The sequence below is a fragment of the Athene noctua genome, chromosome Z (assembly GCF_965140245.1).
Source record: "Athene noctua chromosome Z, bAthNoc1.hap1.1, whole genome shotgun sequence".
NCBI classification, from domain to species: domain Eukaryota; kingdom Metazoa; phylum Chordata; class Aves; order Strigiformes; family Strigidae; genus Athene; species Athene noctua.
This window is the reverse complement of record NC_134077.1, coordinates 38,586,461-38,606,673: the sequence shown is the minus strand read 5'-3', so window position 1 is coordinate 38,606,673 and position 20,213 is coordinate 38,586,461.

Below are 20,213 nucleotides of genomic sequence, written 5' to 3'. Positions count from 1 at the left end.
TAGTTCCGTTTTTCAGGTAAATGTTGAAGTAAAATAGCCTTACACCACTATAATGTTCAATAGAGGAACCTTCTACCTGTATTTTGATGTCACTGCACTACAAACAAATACAGCAGAAAACCTATTGCTCATTTAAATCATGTGGTTATTTTGTAATTAACCTTGCAGTAATTGTCACTTCCTCCTATGAAAACAACTCTCTGACAAGGCCATATCCTGTATGCTACACCCTTTGGGGAGCAGATATTTGAGAATGTAAATTTAACCAGTGTAAATCTTTTGTCATGTACAGTCTAACAGTAACATTCAGTCAATATCTATTTCAGCACGTTTTACACACTGTTTTTCCAACATCAGATTTCTTTAATTTTCTCTTGCCACAATTCTTCAACTGAAACCATTGGGATGTGTGCATTCAGGGCAATGGTTGAATAAGTAATCATGGCTCCAGATGGAATGGGTTTCTGTATCATGCTGTTTTGTTATAATTTAATCTAAGAGATGTATTTCTACTTCATCCTATACCTATCTGATATTCAACAAACTGTAAACCTACTCTAGATATATATTGAGAAAATGTAATTTATCCTCTATGCTTTGCAGCTAGAGAGTTTATGAAATGTTTAAACTATAATTCTTACTTTGATTGAATGTTTGTCTTTTTTTTTTTTTTCTAACAAAAATAAAGTTTAAATTTCATCTAGACATAACAAATTGAAATCACTTATAAAATGCACTTTCACCAGATTTTAATGTCATGGGCGCTCTGGACTATTATAATTATTATAACTAGTTGTAATTTACAAAGAGATTTTCTTTCTTTTGATGTTCATTACCAACTTAAAATTCAATGTGACAGTTCATACATACCTGGTTTTAAGTAAAAACATAGGAATCAAAATTCTGTATAATCTTCAGAACAGATAAAATGTGAGAGTTTCATCAGCATTTTATTTTCTGAGTTCCAGCAGCATTTTATTTTCTGATGTGTTTATTTAAGCCTGAATCTTAACAGGAAACCTGAGAGATCTCTACTCAGTTCATCTCAGAGAAAATGTATAAGGAAACTGCCAATTATCAGTGGAGACTATTAAGAAAATCCATATGCTTACTATAGTAATTTGCCCTACTCCCTCCCTTTTGTAAAAACCCATTCTATCTGCAGAACCAGACACAGAGGGTCTCTTTCAAGCAGCAGGTAAGTGAGAATGTAAATGCAGCATTCTGACTTGCACTTCTGATTCATCTTTTCCTCTTAAATTATTTATTTTCTTGTTTTCTCCCTAGTTTGTTCTTGTTCTGTTACACCAGCATCTGTCTTGTACACCAGCTTCTTCCCTACACATTCCCTGCAGGCAACAGAGGTTGTCTGAATCTTTTAATCTACCTCATGAACCCTATTTTAAAATAAACTCAGACAAATTCTGAAAATACCTTAATAGCTGAGCTGCCAAGAACACAGCTGTCTGAATTTTTATTCAGGTATATACATATCATGAACTATTTCAGTAGACAGTCCTAAAGTACATTTCAAAAATTGTCTCTATGGATTTCTTCTGTACATCCATTTTTGTTTTAAATGAAAAGACAAAACAGGATTTCAGTACAAAGGAAAATGCTTGGCAGCAGTAGAAACTTTGCCTAATGTCTAGCTGCCATTTATAATAATGCCCACAAAATTTAATTCTGGTGAAAGAATATGTAGTATTACTAAAGCTTATTTTGGTTATATATTATATAAGCCTATCACTGCTTAACTGTTCAATATATTTGGTTTATAATTTCTGTAGTAATCCACTGGCTGTATTTTGCTTTGAGCAGTCGGTGTTGTAGGCTACTTTTGATTCTTAATGCATATCATTACCATGTATATTAATTTCACCAGTTATCCTCATTATTTCAGCAACTTTCTTGTAGCCAGCATGTTAATCAACTCCACAGTGTGGGTGCTTAGCAACATCTAACATGTCAAGTGAATCTTCCTAGCATTACTGCTGTATTATATTTATAATGGAGCAAATGGTAAACCAGAACTTTGAAGACTGATACTAAAATATGATCTCCAATGGTTCTGCCCTTTTAAAAAACAGACACAGGTAACTGGAGCCAATAACACTGACAATTTCTGAAGTCAATTCTGAATTTCATATCCCTACTACCTGTTACATGACAAATCACATCCTTATATTTTATTAAATGTCCTGAGGTTTTGTAGTGGAAGGGCTGATAAACAGCTGGCCTCTCTCTGTTCTGTTCATGACAGTTGTGATTATCCCCACTGTTCTTGTCTGAATTCTTTCCAGACGTGGGTGAGCCAAGGACTTATACCAATAAAGTGACATTCTCTTTTTTGTATCTCTTGCAATATGATTTTTTAAATATATATAATTACTGTCACTTTGTTAATGTTTCATACCTATAAAGTCTTATTCTTGATCAGCTCCAAGACACTGTTTTATTTGTGGAGTGAGAACTGGGTGGAGTAGTGTTCTCTTGTGTATTGCTTTATGCTAACCTAAACTGGAAATTTCCTCTTTACTAAAATCAGAAAAAGGTCAAACGTTTACTATGAAACAAACTATTCTATATTTTGGAGATTGGAAACAAAGCAAAACAAAACAAAAGAAAACAAAACAGAGGAGTACTAGTCCTTCAACCTTTCTAACTGCTAACATGGACAAAACTGCAGAAACACTTTTAAAGGTGTGAAGTACCTAAATTAGAGATGTAACTGAGATTTATGGTTTAAAATCAGGATCTAAAGGTTCTATATCCTAATGCCAGTATGCAAGGGAAAAAAAACCCTGAGGTTAGTTTAATATAAAGATATTTACAGTGGGCATTCTGTGAGGTCTGCTAATAAATACTGGTTTTGTAACTAATGTGTCTTATTATTAGTTGTATTCTGATAAGAGATTTGAAGCAAATTTCTTATTGTAAGATTTTTTATAAAGGAAGTTGCAGTTCCATGTGAAGGTCCAGTGTGAAAGTAGTCATCTTAGTTGTGAAAATAATAAAAGATTCAGTGTGACTTGATCTGAAAGATTTTCAAAGCATGAGAAGTAACTATAAAGAAGGTAAGAGGGAGAGAATTTATTACCTAGCACATTTGTACCTTATAGTGCAGTTCAAAAGTCAGTGTGTGTTGTTGCTAGTTTTTTTATCAGAAATGTAGATGCATGAAGGAGTGCAAGAAATTTCATGTTGTGGTTCTGATTGACACTTGAATATTCCAGGCCACACTCCTTCTTCCAAGGTTAAGTGAATTTTCCAATGTCAACTTGCATGTGCCAGATGAAGACATTTAGTGAGAGAGCTCTGCTTACTACGAAATAAGTAAGTAATACAAAGGCAAACGTAGAAGTATATGCAGACAAGTACTTTAATCTGAGAATTCCCATATTTTGACACTATGTAGCATTACTCTTAGTGACAGATGCCGTAAGTCAGAATATTGATAAATAACAAAGTAATGCAGAAAAAGGGTGGGTAGACTTGTCAATGGAAGGCAAGAGAAGAGAGATAGAGTAGGATCTGAAGGGAAATCCATAAAGACTGAGCGGTCTTTGTGACAGTTATCAAGCAAGAGAAATGTTAGGAAAAAAATTAATAATTTTGTTTTAGAGAAAAAAATGTGTTTCCAGAGAATGAGAAGTGAAATGTTTAGGTCACCACTGACTAAGGTATTAGTTATGAAACTGTGACATATAATTTGTATTCATGGTGTGCAACACCATGTTGCACAAAGAAATTTAAACACATGAACATTAAACACAGTAGAAAGAAGCTTACAGGAAATTTATTGAACTCTAATGGCTTTTCACTGTCAATCAGTAGCACTGTCTGTTTATGTGAATGATAGAGACTGACCAGTGAATAATGCTCATGTGGGCTAGACAGCACTAAGTGATTCTCTCTGTATGTAGGGTAGTGTTACCTGCTAGAGTATTTAGAAACCTTGGTTGATTCACTGAATCCTGTCACTACAAGGTACAACCTATTGATTCCCTTTGGGAGGTAAGCAATAGTGGAAGGACAGCAATTTCACCCTGTGACAAAAGTCATATGCAGGCTGCTAAAATGGCATACTAGGCTCTGCCATTATAAATCTACTTGTACATAAGAAAGAGGTAGTACTCATTAGCTCAACGTTACAAATATGAGGATTTATGCTAGGCCAAAGAAAGTCAGTTGAAGGGGCAGCAGTAAGCTTTGTGATTTGTCTCTCCGTGAAAGGCAGCTACAGTAAGTTCTCCTAACATATTGCTCCTCAAGGTGTTTGTAGCAAAATCTCTCTCTTCCTCTTTTCATTCTTAAAGAATTATGTGAGTTGACTGGATGGCTGTCTACTCTGCCTTATATACCCTTCTTCTGGTCCTAGCTATGCTACTGCAATTTCCCCTTTATAAATCACTGACAGTTTTATGGGCTTTAAGTAATAAGTGCCACTGCTCATATTCTTGGTATGGATAAATCTGTCTCAGCAGCTCAGAAGCTCTCTAATATTCTGCTTTGCTACATTGTCAGTTGGCCAGTTATTCCAACTTTCTATCTGGTGATCATCTGCTCTTCCCTAAGTACCACCAACCAGAATTTAGAAGACACATAAAGAACACTTCTTACTTCTAAACAAATACCTAGGCTTGATACTTGTGATTATTTTATCCGGTACCATATAGATGTTGAAAACCAATAGTGAATGGAAGGTAAAAGAACAGTCCAGTTGTTATTCTAATTACATTTTGTGACCACTTATAAAAATGTAGATCTGGAGAAATGTTAAAGAATACCAGGCCTTTGAGTGCTAGCCTAGACCAGGAACAGATTCTTTTTGATCAGTATTGCACAGATATATAAAGTATTTTGATTAATGTTGTTTTAATTAGCTTTTGGAGCTTAGAAGTATTGAACTTTTTCCAAAAGATATGATAAAATATCAGATTGGAAATATTATTGCTTCTTGTACATTCTGAACCAAAGTAATATCCTGTGATTTCCTTTCTAGAGAAATACGAGGGACATTGAGAATTTACTAGATGACAATATATGCACTCAGTTTTGTCAAATCTTACTCACCAACCACTAAGGTTTGTTTTCAGTACTTTCCTCACCAGCTTTTTTGGATATCACTGACTAACAGTGCTGAGATGCAATGTATCATCCCATTCACAACCCCAAGTTGAACTGAGATGCATTACACTGATCAGCTTCAATGTCTGTCCTGAGGCCTGGAGGTATGCTTACAGTGTGCCTACACTCCTTAATACGTTAGCTTTTTCTCATGAGACATGGCAGCATGGTCAGGCTATTTTACATAGTCCATGTCTTCTACGAGGCTGTATGTGGTGTTCTTGCAGGCCTATGAAGTAACAGTTATATCCAGTGGGCATTTCAGTTTAAAGTGGCTAAATCAATGTGAGGGCTTTTTGGCAGGCCTCATGTTATGTTTGCATAGCAGTGAGCTGAAGGATGTGTTGTGTATCTTGAGGTGCAGCATGAAGGAAGACAGAGTTGTCTAAAGATGCAGAGCCTGCTGATAGATGGCTTGAGTGCTCTGCAGGAGGGGAGCAGGAGCAGCTATGGCTGGTGTGGTTGTATCTATATTGCCCACAGGGAATGGTCTTGTGGATGTCATCTCCTGAGGTGCAGCTGGACTTCACATCAGGGAGACTTGTAGTAGTTTTCTTTAACAATGTAGATGTAACATCAGTAGATTCTGCACTCAGAAGTCCCTGATATCCTGCTCAGTCAGGTAATATTGTTATATACTGCATGATAATTTTTATCATGTGGGAAGAGTCATAGAAGAAAATTCAATTATATGTCTGTAGAACTCACCAAGATTTCATGATCACATGCCAGATTGCATCAAGGAATTTTTGATGACAGAAAAGTGTGTGAAATAATAATATAAATTATTAAAAAAGTCTCACATAACACAGTGGCAGCTTGACTGAGAGACATATTGTGCTGCTAAGATTACACATGATAATATAATTAATGATGAAAGAATCCACCACATATTAATATGATTACTTAGTAATAAAGTAGTTAATGTGATATTAATTTCTTTCTTATTTTATTGGTACAGTTGTTACACTTTTTGTGACAAAACTCTGTGAACATTTCCTGGAAAAGACTTTTCTTGTTGTTTGAATCTAATTACAGCTTTACTGTATCACAGAAAGAAATGCACTTACATCCACCTGACCTATAGCTGAATTTTCAGGTTTCTGTTTCTCCACACTGCCTGTCCCATCTTGCTTGCTCTCTAGGGTTAAAGAGCTGTCTTCTATGCTAGGCATGTCTACAATTTTTTATTATATTTTTCCTGTGGTGTTCATTCTTTAAAGCTTTAGAAATATTTAGGCCTGCTTCAGTGTAAAGATAGTATTTCAAAATTAAGACTGTTCTCTTCCGTAAAAATAATTGAGCTGATACATTTAATGAGGAAATTCAGCTTTCTGATGTATTCATATAAATTGGCAGATTTGCTCTGCATTTACACAGTTCTGCTCTAATATCGTGTTGTTTTGTTGTATATGCAGCTAGGGATAATCTCAAACTAGCATATTAGGACTAACAACCCTCAGACCTATGGTAATAGAAGTTGATGAGAGAGACAGTTTTTGATCTAAATACTACATACAAGGCAAGTAAGTTTCTTGCACAGATGTTCATACCTAAGTTTGGAAAGGCATGTGGATTTGAAGTTTGTTTTGATCAATTTGCAATACAAAACATGCCTTTTGCAAACTAAAGAGGTAGGAATGAAGCTCTCAAAAACCTCAGTGATAGTCTCCAAACTAACTAACAGACTTGCTCTTCTACTAGGGACACAGTCATAGTTAAAGCACATTAAATATTAGATTAAGTGTAAACAATGAAAATACTGTTTTGCTGTAACTTCTGAGTAGAAGTGAAAATGGAATATGTGAAATTTCTCTGCCATTCTCTCCAGCTCTCTTCATTCTGTTATAATGTCTGCATGCTATTTCTTCACATATTACAAGTTTTCAAAAGCTATCTAGCTTTTAAAACAGATAAATCTCTGCAGAGTGTGTCATCTTTCCTGAAACAAGGTGTTTCAGCCTAAATACACACTGCTGAAAACACTCTAATCAGATTTGTTACATTTTTACAATAGGTAAAAGATGAAAATTGTTGGGAATGAAATTCAGTTTTCCTGCAATGTGGTTAGGGAGGTTCATACTCAGATTATAATTTAATCGCGTGTGGTGGGTATGATTGTGTAAAATATTTTAAAATATCTAGATGTTTTTTTTTCTTCACATTCATTCAGGAAATTTTGATCAAAGCTGGGAACAGACCCATGAACTACCATCTCTCCTTGTAGTTAAACAAGCTGTGGAACTGTAAATTGCATCAGCAAGATCCCAATATAGGCAAAAAACTACACAATGCCAGATTTATGCAAGTTACTAGCTCTCCTTTTGCAGAAATATTAATCATCTACCAGGATGATATCTTCTCTTTCTACCAAGAAAAGGGCTTGCTAGCCATCTCCATTCCATGGTCTTATTATTTTTATATCATTTTGATTCAGCTGACCTCAGTGATTTTATTTATGATCTTCTCTTGATGGAGTAAAGTAACAGCAACAGCTTCATCTATCCTGCCAAACCTTACTAAGTTTATGCAAGAAGGCAGAATGAAGAATGGAAAGGCCATGTCCTTGCCAGGGGTGTAGAAGAAGCTGGGAGGAGCCACAGATGGGGTATCTGACCCCAACTGATCAAAGGGGTATGCCATACCATGTGGCATTGTGTTTAGCAACACAAGCTATGGGGAAGAAGGATGAAGGGGGAACATTTGGAGTTGGGAATTTTGTCTTCCCAAGTAATCATAATGTGTGATGAAGCCCTGTTTTCCAGGAAAGTTATGGACACCTATCTGCCAGTAAGGAGTGAATGAATTATTTATTTTGCTTTGTTTGTGCATGCAGCTTTTTATTTACGTATTAAACTGTCTTTATCTAAGCTCATGAGTTTCTGCACTTTTACCCCTCTGACTATTCCCCCATCCCAATGTGGGGCAATGAGCAAGCTGTTCTGTGGGGCTTAGCTGCTGGCTGGGATTAAATGACAGCAGTTCTTTTTGGCACCCAAGATGGAGCTTTAAGGGTTCAAGATCAAGGCAGGTTTGACTGGATTGTGTTAGACTGAAATTACAGCTGCTATAGCCGTTTAGCTACTAATTGGCAGGGTCTTGGGCTTGTTTGCCTGTGGTGATACTCAGCATCTATATGTAAATGCACTGGCAGAGTTAGGTGCTCTAGAATTATGAAGCTCCCCTGGACTGATCGAGCTCCAAACACTACAGCAGCAGGAGAAACTACAGTGCTTCTAGATGCATCACATCCATACTGCTCCATGTAGCTCAATGGTTATGAGAAATGCAAAACTCCGAAGCAAGATGGTGAGATCAAAAAGATCCAAACTTCTGATTGTTAAAGAAGGCTAACAGAAGAAATCACCATTGCTTATTCAGTTTTCTATTGCTAGTTTTCAGCTTGCACTTGTAACTGAAACTAACAAGAGGAGATTTACTTACTTCTTTTGTAGCATAGTTCTCTAGTGGACAGATAGGAGAAGCCAGGGTCTCTCAAACCTGTAATTAATTACAATATTTCTTAAAATATGCCTGTTAATACTGTTTTGTGAGGTTTTTTGTGTTCTTTAAGAACTAAATCCTCTTATGGTATGAATATTAGTATTCATATTAGTAATGTAAACTCCCATGCACATGATAACTGGCCCCATGTATGCACACTCTGCAATGAGACACTGCAGTGGAGAGGTTATCCTCTGACATTCATTCCATTGGGACAGTAAAACTTCTGTAATATTTTTTCTGTACAATGGATCTTACTAGTTCAATCCATCTCTTGAGGAAGTTATTTACAAAAATATAGAAATGATGCTGTCACCTATCACAAAGCCATGTTATTTTTCTCATGGATCTGTATCAAGAGTTGTAGATTTTTCAACATAGCCTATCTTCTTTATGGGAAAAAAAGGCATGGACTAATACTGAAACAGTGACTAGCACAGCTGCTGTTGCACGTTAAATGACATATGTTTAATTAGACACACCTCTTCATCTGAGTAACCTGGAAAACCAGAAAAGATCAGAAAACAAGCCTTTAGTTTTCAAATCCAAGGCTTTATAATTATAGACCATCCATTGCTCAGGGTAGTTCACACAGTCTGTGATCAGACTATGGGCTGCAAACAGTCCTCAAAACTGCCATTTCCTATGCATACAATTTACCAACATAATACATGTTCTTCAGTGTCTGATTTCCATTCAAATGGCTTATGTCCTCCTGCACTGAGATGCTTCCTGGATACTTCATTGCCTTGGGATGCTGCCACCACCAGCTGCTGCTCGACAACATTTTTGAATGTGAAAATAGCAATAAATGGTATTTATTTGGGATTTTTCTGTTGTTGATGTTGTTCTTTGTTTGTTTGTTTGTTTTTCTAGGTGACAACAGTTCATGGTCTCAGTGCTGCAGACTCGAACTTTAATTCATATCTGACTTACTACAACAGCAACCATGAATCCAACTGAAATAGTGTAGCTTGGAATTAAAGGTTTTTTCCCTGAGTGCATTCTGTTCCATGTACTATGTTCTTAACTAATGAGTCATTGACGTAACATAACCAGTGGACCACTCTGTGGAAAACAATTAATAATGTTCAGCTTAATTAAAATATTTTAAAGTAAAACTGGCTTTTGTTTCAGTATTCTGATTTTAGAGTTCTTACTTTCATCCTATGTAGAAATCTTTGGAGGAAAGTAATTAGATTTCTTAGAAATTAAGATTGTCTTCTCTGGTCCAGTTTCTACCACCTGTTTTAGCTCTAACATCAAATAATAGAGTTAACCAACCTGTTGTATGATACACGAGGTGAAAAAATCTCTCAGTTTTTAAGATACACTATTCCTTTGCAGTAGACTTCTGGAAATGAGTTTGAGAAAGCTCATAACACTAGTACTGGGACTGTACCTGTTGGTAGATAAAAGTAAGACTGCAATTTCCTGTGCTGTCAATCTGGCCTTTTCACAGACCCTAAATGAAATGAAAGATAGGCAAATGTTTATTCACAGATAAGAAGCTAGCTGAAAATCTAGATTTAGAAAATATCCCTTAGTATCGATTTGACAGTCTGCTGATGTAACAAGAGAAGTGTCTATTACAAAGACCAAACATAGTAGGGAGAGTAAGAAAGAATTTTGCAGAATAATTGCTGATTAGTTCTCTAATAATTCCTCTTAATTTTACCAACATTCTTTATGTCATATAATGCAGCTAACTTCTTTACTTTGTTACTTGTGAAATTCAAAGGCTATACATTCACTTAAGAATAACAATGACAGTAATTGTAATTTCTGAAAGAGATGTGAATTGGATCAAATAAAGTTATTTGCAATTAACGTTGATGAGAAGGTAATGATTTCAGAAGACCCTAACACTGCCTGTGAAGAAGAGTTACTCAGTGAAGAAAACTTTACTAAATATGTTAGATTTTTCTTTCCTGAGCATAAACTGCAATATTCTCACGTGCAGCATAAGGATTTGAAACTTTTTTTTTTTTTTTCCTTCTCCTTGTTGGACTTTCTGGAATTAAAGGTAGTAAAATCATTGTTCTAGGTTACAATTAATTTCTTCTGTTTCAGACCCATCCCTTATACTTCAAATTTAGAATTGCCTTGTTCTTGCCATACCTGTGTTATTTCAGGTTATTTTTCAAGAGAAAGCTTTATTTTAACCTCACATACTTCTGCCTTGTAAACTTAGATGAAATTGCTTGAAAATAAATATTAAAGGAGTTCAAATGAAGGAAGAATGATAATTACGTGAGGAGTCAGAATGAAGGTATAACTTTGGTATACATATTAATGCACCCATGATGTATATGATAATTGCATTTCTTTTTAAAGCATAACCAGCCATAGTAAAACCAAATTGCTTGAAAAGAGACATGTATTTTTTTAAAAAAAGTATAAAAAAAAGGTCGAAATTTAAGGTAATGGTCCTTAATGCTGTAACAGTACATAAAACAGTAACTGGTTTATAGACAGAACAGTATCAGGTTTAGTGGGTTATATGGCATTTGTTAAAAACACACATGTTGTGGAAGTAATTTAAAAGGAATATATACCAAAATGTTATCATACAGTTACTCTGTGGTTGTCATTACTACAACAAATCTGGGAACATAAAGAACTTGTATCTATTTTAGATACAGCTTTGTCACAGTGGTAAGTACAAACTCTATATATAATGGCATCTCCAAGCTACAAGTTATGGAGCCAAGTAAGTCAAGGAGATGAGAATTTTCTCCTAGATTGTTATTTTAACTTCAAAAGTACGCTCAGCACAGATGGAACACAATATAAAAGTAAACAAGACTGCACTGATTTTCAAAAATGACATTTTGTTCCTGGAATGATTTTACATAAAACCTTGTGTCCTGGTTCAGCTAGGATAGGGTTAAGTTTCCCCAGCAGAGAGGGGGAAGGGATCTCCAGCCGGGTTATTCAGGTCTGGGCACCGGAGCAGGTGAACTTTTTCCTTTGTGGCTTTGGTCATGGGGAGCATTGCAAGGGAGCTGTCTGTAACCATTGCGGTATTTCTCTGTATATCTTTTGTCTTGTTCACTGTTATTACTGTTTATTTTGTTATCATTGCTATTGTTGTTGTTCAAATTGTTATTTATCACACTGTTGTATTAAATCTCTTTTATTCTTATTTCAACCCTGGGGTTTGTGCCTCACTTCCAGCCTGACGGGCTGAGGGTGGGGGAGGGACAACAGCAACATGGTCTCCGGTCCCGGCAGGGCCTAAACCAACACAGCCTTTTTTTGGTGCACCAACGTGGGGCACAAGAGGGTTGAAATAAGAATCAAAAAGGGACAGACCCTGACCAGAGTGTGTTAGAGCAATCTGTTGGGTGTAATTTTTTCCGTTTGTAGTTGTACTGTTTGATGAGAAAATGTTTGCAATGCTGGCCAACTTGCTTGAGTGGTGGGGCTGGATTTTTCCTTATATCCACTGTGTGTTCCCAGTGCTGATGTTTGTTGTCGGTGGAAAATGTATAAAGGGAATTGCTTTGTCATACTGGCTGCTGATTGTTTATAATGTGTTTGTATCACTGTTTGTGGGGGTGGGCCGGTATCTGTTTGCTGCCATTTGGGCTTTTGTTAGGGGTCTCACCCCCTCGATGGGTGAGCCAGGGGAAGAGAGCCTATCCGTTTATGGGAGCTTCAGTTATCCTTGGGGCATTCAGGCCAGGTATTTGCGGCATAATGTATTCTGGGTGCCTGCCAGATCTTGTTTTGGGCCATGCGGCACTTCTCTAACAATAGCAGTGCACAGAAACCTGCCCTGAGGTCAGATAATAGTGAGTGGCAAGGGGTGTGGGAAAGGATGGGCAAAGGCCTGAGTCGGTGGTCACCTCCAGTGCTTTGGAATTTCACTCCCGAACAAATGCAGAGCCCTGACAAGCTGCTGAAGTGCTTAGAAATGGTGTGTTACCAAGCTGGCAAAACCCAGGAGACACAAATCACTGCAATGTGTTGGGGACTTGCCCATGCCTACTGTGTCATCTTTAATACCACCCACTGCCCTAAAGGGGGAGAAAGGGCTGCAGGATCTGAGAATGAACTTACTGGTACAGCAGCTGGGCTAGGGGAAAAAGCAGAGCCCGTATCCATCGCCTCACCAGAACAGCGACTGAGCCAGAGGGACAGCTAGTGCCTGTGTCAGTTGACCCGATACAGAAAACAAAATACACCAGAAAGTCAGCTCACAAAGTAGGGGATGGGGATGAGCCAGGAACAGCACGGGAAGGGCCAGAGGTGATCGTCCAAACTCTATCCCCGGCTGAGTATCCCCGACTGAGTTGCGAGATATGTGAAGAGATTTTGGCCGACTGGGAGGTGAGCAGATTTGCACCTGGCTGCTCTGATGCAGGGATAGTGGGGCTAGTGTTTTTGAGATGGAGGGGAGAGAGGCCAAACAGCTGGGATCTTTGGCCAAGGAAGCTGGCATTGATAGGGAAATAGGGAAACAGACTCAAACCCTCAGCCTTTGGAAGTGACTCCTGCTCAGTGTAAGGGAGAGGCACCCCTACAAGGATGATATCCTATGTCAGCTAAGCAAATGGACCAGCATTGAGAAAGGCATCCAGAACCCCAGGGAACTGGCAGTGTTTGAGATGATCTATGGTGATCTGAATGATGGGCAGTCACCCATGGACCCAGATCAGGCCCCTTGCACACACCTGATGTGGCGAAAGTTCCTGAAGAGTGCACCAGAAGCACACTCAAAAGCATTGGCAATAGAGTCCTGGTGGACAGACACCCACACTCTAACAGTGGATGGAGTGGTTGGCAAGCTCCGGCAATATGAGGGAAATCTCCCTTCATCTCAACATTCCTGGGTCTCAGCTGTGGAGAAACTGTCTCAGAGGGACCAGAAAATGGAAGAGGACATGTCCTACTTTCCACATGCACAGGCTGATGTCTCAGCCATTAGAAGTAAACGTTTCCCCACCCAAGAGAAAGAAAGCAGAAGGTACAAACCACGAGGCACCCTGTGGTTTTTCCTCTGCGACAATGGAGTAAACATGAAGAGGTGGGATGGACAGCCCACTGCTGCCCTAGCTGCACAAGTAGAGCAGCTGAAAGGAAAGACCATTGCAAAAGGGGAGTCTTCCAAAAAAAGCGGAGCTCCAGTGTCCAGTCAGAAATACCCAGAGAGAATAGAATGGCCAACGTTATGTCTGACACTCTTGAGGGGACCAGTGAATCATTCTTACAAGCAGTGAGTGATGATGAGCAGGATTAGGGGGGCCCTGCCTCCAGCCAGGTGGAGGAAAGGGATCATTGGATTCACTGGACAGTGTGGATCTGATGGCCTGGCACGTCAGACCCACGAGAATATTAGGCTTTGGTGGACCCTGGCGCACAGTGCATCCTGATGCCATCAAGCTACAGTGGGGTTGAATCCATTTGCATCTCCGGAGTGACAGGGGGATCCCAACAGCTGACCTTATTGGAAGCTGAAGTGAGCCTGACTGGGAAGGACTGGCATAAGCACCCCATTGTGACTGGCCCAGATGCACCGTGCATCCTGGGCATAGACTGTCTCAGGAGAGGGTACTTCAAAGACCCAAAAGGGTACCGGTGGGCTTTTGGTGTAGCTGCCCTGGATGAGGTTGAACAGTTGTCCACCTTACCCGGCCTCTCAGAGGATCCCTCAGTGGTGGGGCGGCTTAATGTTGAGGAGCAGCAAGTGACGATTGCTACCAGGACGGTGCACCGGAGGCAGTACCGCACCAACTGAGATTCTCTGGTCCCCATCCATCAGCTGATCCATCAACTAGAAAGCCAGAAGGTGATCAGCAAAACTGACTCGCCCTTCAACAGCCATATATGGCCAGTGAGAAAGCCTAATGGCGAATGGAGGCTAACTGTGGACTACCGTGGCATGAATGAAGTTACACCAGCAATGAGTGCTGCAGTGCCGGACATGCTAGAGCTCCAGTATGATCTGGAGTCAAAGGAAGCCAAGTGGGACACCACCACTGACATTGCTAATGTGTTTGTCTCCATTCCGATAGCGCCAGAGTGCAGGCCACAGTTTGCGTTCACTTGGAGAGGCATCCAGTACACCTGGAATCGATTGCCCCAGGGGTGGAACCACAGCTCCACCATTTGCCATGGACTGGTCCATACTGCACTGGAGAAAGGTGGGGTTCCAGAACACCTGCAGTACATTGATGACATCATTGTATGGGGGGACACAGCCAAGGAAGTCTTTGAGAAAGGGAAGAAGATAATTGAAATCCTCCTGAAGGCTGGCTTTGCCATTAAGCAAAAGAAAGTTAAGGGGCCTGCAAGGGAAATTCAATTCCTAGGAATAAAATGGCAAGATGGGCGTCGCCACATCCCAATGGAGGTGATAAACAAGATAACAGCCATGGCCCCACCAACCTCTAAAAAGGAGACTCAGTCTTTCCGGGGTGCTGTAGGGTTCTGGAGGATGCACATCCCGAACTACAGCCTGATTGTGAGCCCTCTTTACCATGTAAACCATAAGAGGAATGATTTTGGATGTGGCCCTGAGCAACAACAATCCTTTGAACAGATTAAACGAGAGACTGCCGAAGCAGTAGCCCTCGGGCCAGTCCGGGAAGGGCAGGAGGTTAAGAACATGCTGTACACCGCAGCCGGGGAGAATGGCCCTACCTGGAGCCTCTGGCAGAGAGCACCTGGGGGAACCCGAGGCTGACCTCTAGGCTTTTGGAGCCGGGTATACAAAGGCTCTGAAGCTAATTATACACCAACTGAGAAGGAGATACTGGAAGCGTACAAAGGAGTTTGGGCTGCCTCAGAAGTGGTCGGCACTGAAACACAGCTCCTCCTGGCACCCCAACTGCCGGTGCTGGGGTGGATGTTCAAAGGAAAGGCCTCCTCCACGCCATCATGCAACAGATGCCACATGGAGTAAATGGGTTGCATTGATAACTCAACGGGCTTGAATAGGGAACCCCAGCCACCCAGGGATACTAGAGGTGATCACAAACTGGCCAGAGAGCAAAGATTCCGGGATGCCACCAGAACAGGAGGTGACACGTGCTAAGGAGGCCCCGCCATATAACGAGCTGCAGGATGAGGAGAAGCAATATGCCCTGTTCACTGATGGGTCTTGTCGCATTGTGGGAAAATATCGACGCTGGAAGGCTGCTGTATGGATTCCCACACAACGGGTCACTGAAGCTGCTGAGGGACAGGGTGAATCGAGCCAGTTCGCAAAAGTGAAAGCCATCCAGCTTGCTTTGAATATTGCTGAGCAGGAAAAGTGGCCAAGGCTCTACCTCTACATCGACTTGTGGGCAGTGGCAAATACCCTGTGGAAAAGGTTGCAGCAACGGAAGCAGAAAAACTGGCAACGTAAGGGTAAAACTGTCTGGGCTGCTGAAGTATGGCAGGATATTGCAGCCCGTGTGGAAAACCTCATTGTGAAGGTGTGCCATGTGGATGCCCATGTACCCAAGAGTCGGGCCACTGATGAACATCGACACAACCAGCAGGCAGACCAAGCTGCTAAGATTAGAGTGGCTCAGGTGGACTTGGACTGGCAGCTCAAAGGTGAACGGTTCATAGCCCAGTGGGCCCATGAGACCTCGGGCCACCAAGGTAGAGATGCAACATATAGGTGGTCTCGAGATTGAGGGGTGGACCTTGCCATTGACATCATTGCAGAGATCATCCACGGATGGGAGACATGTCCTGCAATCAAACATGCCTAGCGGATGAATCCCCAGCGAAATGGAGAGTGATGGCTGAAATATAGATATGGAGAGGCCTGGCAGATCGACTACATCACACTGCCACAGACCCGCCACAGGAAGCGCCACGTGCTCACAATTGTGGAAGTAACCACTGGATGGCTGGAAGCTTGCCCAGCGTCCCACGCCACTGCCCGTAACACCATCCTGGGCCTTGAAAGCCAAGTCCTGTGGTGACACAACACCCCAGAGAGAACTGAGTCAGGCAACGGGACCCATTTCCTAAACAACCTCATAAATGCCTGGGAAGAAGAACAAGGCATCGAGTGGGTCTACCATATCCCCTACCACGTACCAGCCTCTGAGAAGATCAAGTGCTACAATGGACTGTTAAAAACCACATTGAAAGCATTGGGAGGTGGGACCTTCAAAGACGGGGACATGCATCTAGCAAAGGCCACCTGGCTAGTCAACACAAGAGGATCTGCCAGTCGAGCTGGGCCGCCTCAGTCAAAACCTCCACGTGCTGTACATGGGGATAAAGTCCCTGTGGTGTGCATGAGGAATATATTGGGAAAAATGGTCTGGGTTAGTCCTGCATCAGGCAAAGGTAAAGGCAAAACCATCCACGGGATTGCTTTTGCCCAAGGACCTGGGTGTACCTGGTGGGTGATTCTGGACAATGGAGAGTTCCAATGCGTACCATAGGGGGACTTGATTCTGGGTGAGAACATGCCGTGAATTATGCTGTGCCTTTGTTAATTATTGTTTTGTTATTGTTAACTGCTAAATGGCAGCTGGACATGACGCAGATGGTATAGAATAAAGGGGTGGATTATGTCCTGGTTCAGCTAGGATAGGGTTAAGTTTCCCCAGCAGAGAGGGGGAAGGGATCTCCAGGCGGGTTATTCATACCATGCTGACGTCAGGTCTGGCGCGGCATCATGGGAACAATTTCCTTTGTGGTTTTGGTGATGGGGAGCATCGCGAGCGAGCTGTTTCTAACCATTGTGGTATTTCTCTGTATATCTTTTTGTCTTGTTCACTGTTATTACTATTTATTGTTGTTATCATCACTACTTTTGTTGTTCAGATTATTATTTATCACACTGTTCTATTAAATGTCTTCTTATTTTAACCTGTTTTTTTTCCTCACTTCCAGCCTGACTGGCTGAGGGTGGGGGAGGGGCAACAGCAACGTGGTCTCCGGTCCCGGCAGGGCTCAACCAACACACCTTTTTATGTGGTTATTTGTAGGAAGCTAGCCTTATTTTTCAGGAAGTGGAGCCAAGAACTGTTCAGTGACAGCAAAAAGAAAGGCCTGTTGAGCAGAGTGGACTTCTTGCATACCTTTACCAGAAGCATTATTTGAAAGAAAAGGTAACATAAACCTCAAAATTTTTGCTTACAAAGATTATAAAATTTTAATCTTATGAAGTTTTATTGTATGGTTACAGGGCTTTAAAAATAGCTTCTAAAATCTTTGATATTTTTTGTTCCATTTCATACTGGGACTAAATAGTTGTCTTGGTGACTCTCACCTCTTCCTCCTTTTATTTTCTCTTGTTCTTCAGATATTTGCACACGGAACAAACTCAACAACTTCATCTAAATCTTGACATGAGACAATCTACCCTAGCTGAGCTAATTGGACATGAAAACTTCATTCATATCAGTAAAAATAAAGATAGAATTGTGCTGGGAATCTTGAAGTATTGATCTGTGTGAAAGCTATACTGTTGACCTCTCTATAATTATATGCCATGATATAGTTTGCCACATGGTAGATTTATTTTCAAGAAGCTTTTATTTTCAAGAAGCTTCCACTTTTTTTTTTTTTTTTAATATATGCTTATTGAAGGGATGTAAAAATGCAATAATATCCACCTGTTTGGGCAGAATAAACAGTCTATAATCTCAGAAATGGATTGTCATTAAGATGATAATACAATGTCAGGCATCATGTGATATTTGGAAGTCAATACAATTTGTATTATTACTACTTCCAGTTTCCCTGTGCTGCCATGTCTTGTCTAAACCCATTTCATGTCATTGTGGTCAACAAAAAACCAACACAACTTACAACTGAAATTGTACCACTATGGATGTGGGAAATGATCCCTCATGGAGCATCAAATATTGTTTGTTGATGAGTACAGATAACCTCTGTGTAAATTATATGAGAGACATATAAATAATTCATGAAGTGCTGGAAGTTGCTTAAAAATAAGACCCCCAAATACATTTGCCCACTCCATTAAGCAGCAAATAATATGAGTCATGTTTCTTTCTTAACAGTCTTGCTACCACCCAGCTTTCATCTTTCATTAAGATGCCTGCTGGTGCTGCTTTAGGTGCAACATAACTTAATGACACTGAAAGAAGTAGAAGGACTTTTCCTCTGTTATAAAGACTAGTTTATCAGAGTAAATATCTGCCATAACTGAGGATGGACCTGTTTCCACTATGACACATTTTGGAATAATAAGATCAAGATGGATATGTATCATCTAACAACAAACTTCTTGTTCTACTATTGCTTGGTCTTTTGCCTATTGTGACCACACCCAAATTTTTTTCTGTATAACTTTCTGGTTTGCTTTTTAAGTAAGTATATAGTATCTTAGGCTAATATAAAGAATATCAATGAGTTATAATTGGAGTGTAACTAGGGTGAATAGAGCTTTAGTTCATGCCAGTGACGGAGTTTAGTATTGATAATATCTGATGATCAAGAAATCGTTGTCTAGTATTTTCCACATCTTCTAAGGGAGCTAAGAATAAAACCATGTAACTCCTCACACAGAACTCAAAAACCTAAGTACTAATAAACCTATGCTTCATTGTGAGAGAAAACAGGCTCCTGAAATGTTTATAATAACAGTATGTTCCATCTCATACTGTCATAGACATAAGAACTTTTTGTCCCTTTTCTGAGAAAATTGGTCTTGGGTAAAAGATTTAGTGTTTGGTTTGGTTTTGGTTTTGTTTGTTTTGTTTGTTTGTTTGTGGGTGTTGGTTTGGTTTGGGTTTTTTGTTTGTATGTGGGGTTTCTTTGGTTGGTGTTTCCTGTGTGTGTGTGTGTGTGTTTGGTTTTTTGGTGGGCTTTTTTTGTTTGTTTGTTTGGGTTTTTTTGTCTCTTTGTACTCTTATTCCTAAAGGATCTCTGGCAGGAATTTCCATTCTGAGTATGTAGACTATGTATTTTAAATTGGTACAGTTTTATAGGTGACCATCTTCTAAATGCTTCAGCATCTGTATTACTGAGTAAACAGAAAGACTTGAAGGATTGTGTTCCTGAAAACTTTATTTCCATCACTGCACCAGTAGTTTTAAGAAAAGAAATGTCCTGCTGCTGCTGTTTTTAAGCACTTAAATGAAAAGGAAAGATTTACAGAGTTTCTCAGCATTGCTGTCCTTGGTAAATGTTGTCACATTCCCAGAAACTTTGAAAATCAGGCTAATGCATCTTAACATGATATCATACTGGTATATAAGGCTTTTCAAACAATCTGGTATATCTACCACGTATGTTCTTATTGCATAGTTCAATGTTGTGTAGAGCTTGTGCTACAGAAGTGGTAAAGCTCCCCAGGTGGAAGGCAATAGACTGGCTAATTGACCTGAAACAGGTTTCATTAGACCTTTCCCTAAGTAGGACTGTACAGTTCTGTTCAGCAGGAGGGAGGTAATTTTCACACAGCTATACCACTATCACCACGTCTGGTGCTCTCTTACAGTTCCAGAGTTTGTGCTGCCATTATAATGTTCCTCCATGCACCATTAACATTTAGAATGGTAGCTGTGGTCATTCAAAAGCCTGGATGCACATCTGCAAGCATAAGCCTTCTGAAAATGTTGGCTTTTCTCAGCTTTTTGTGATTT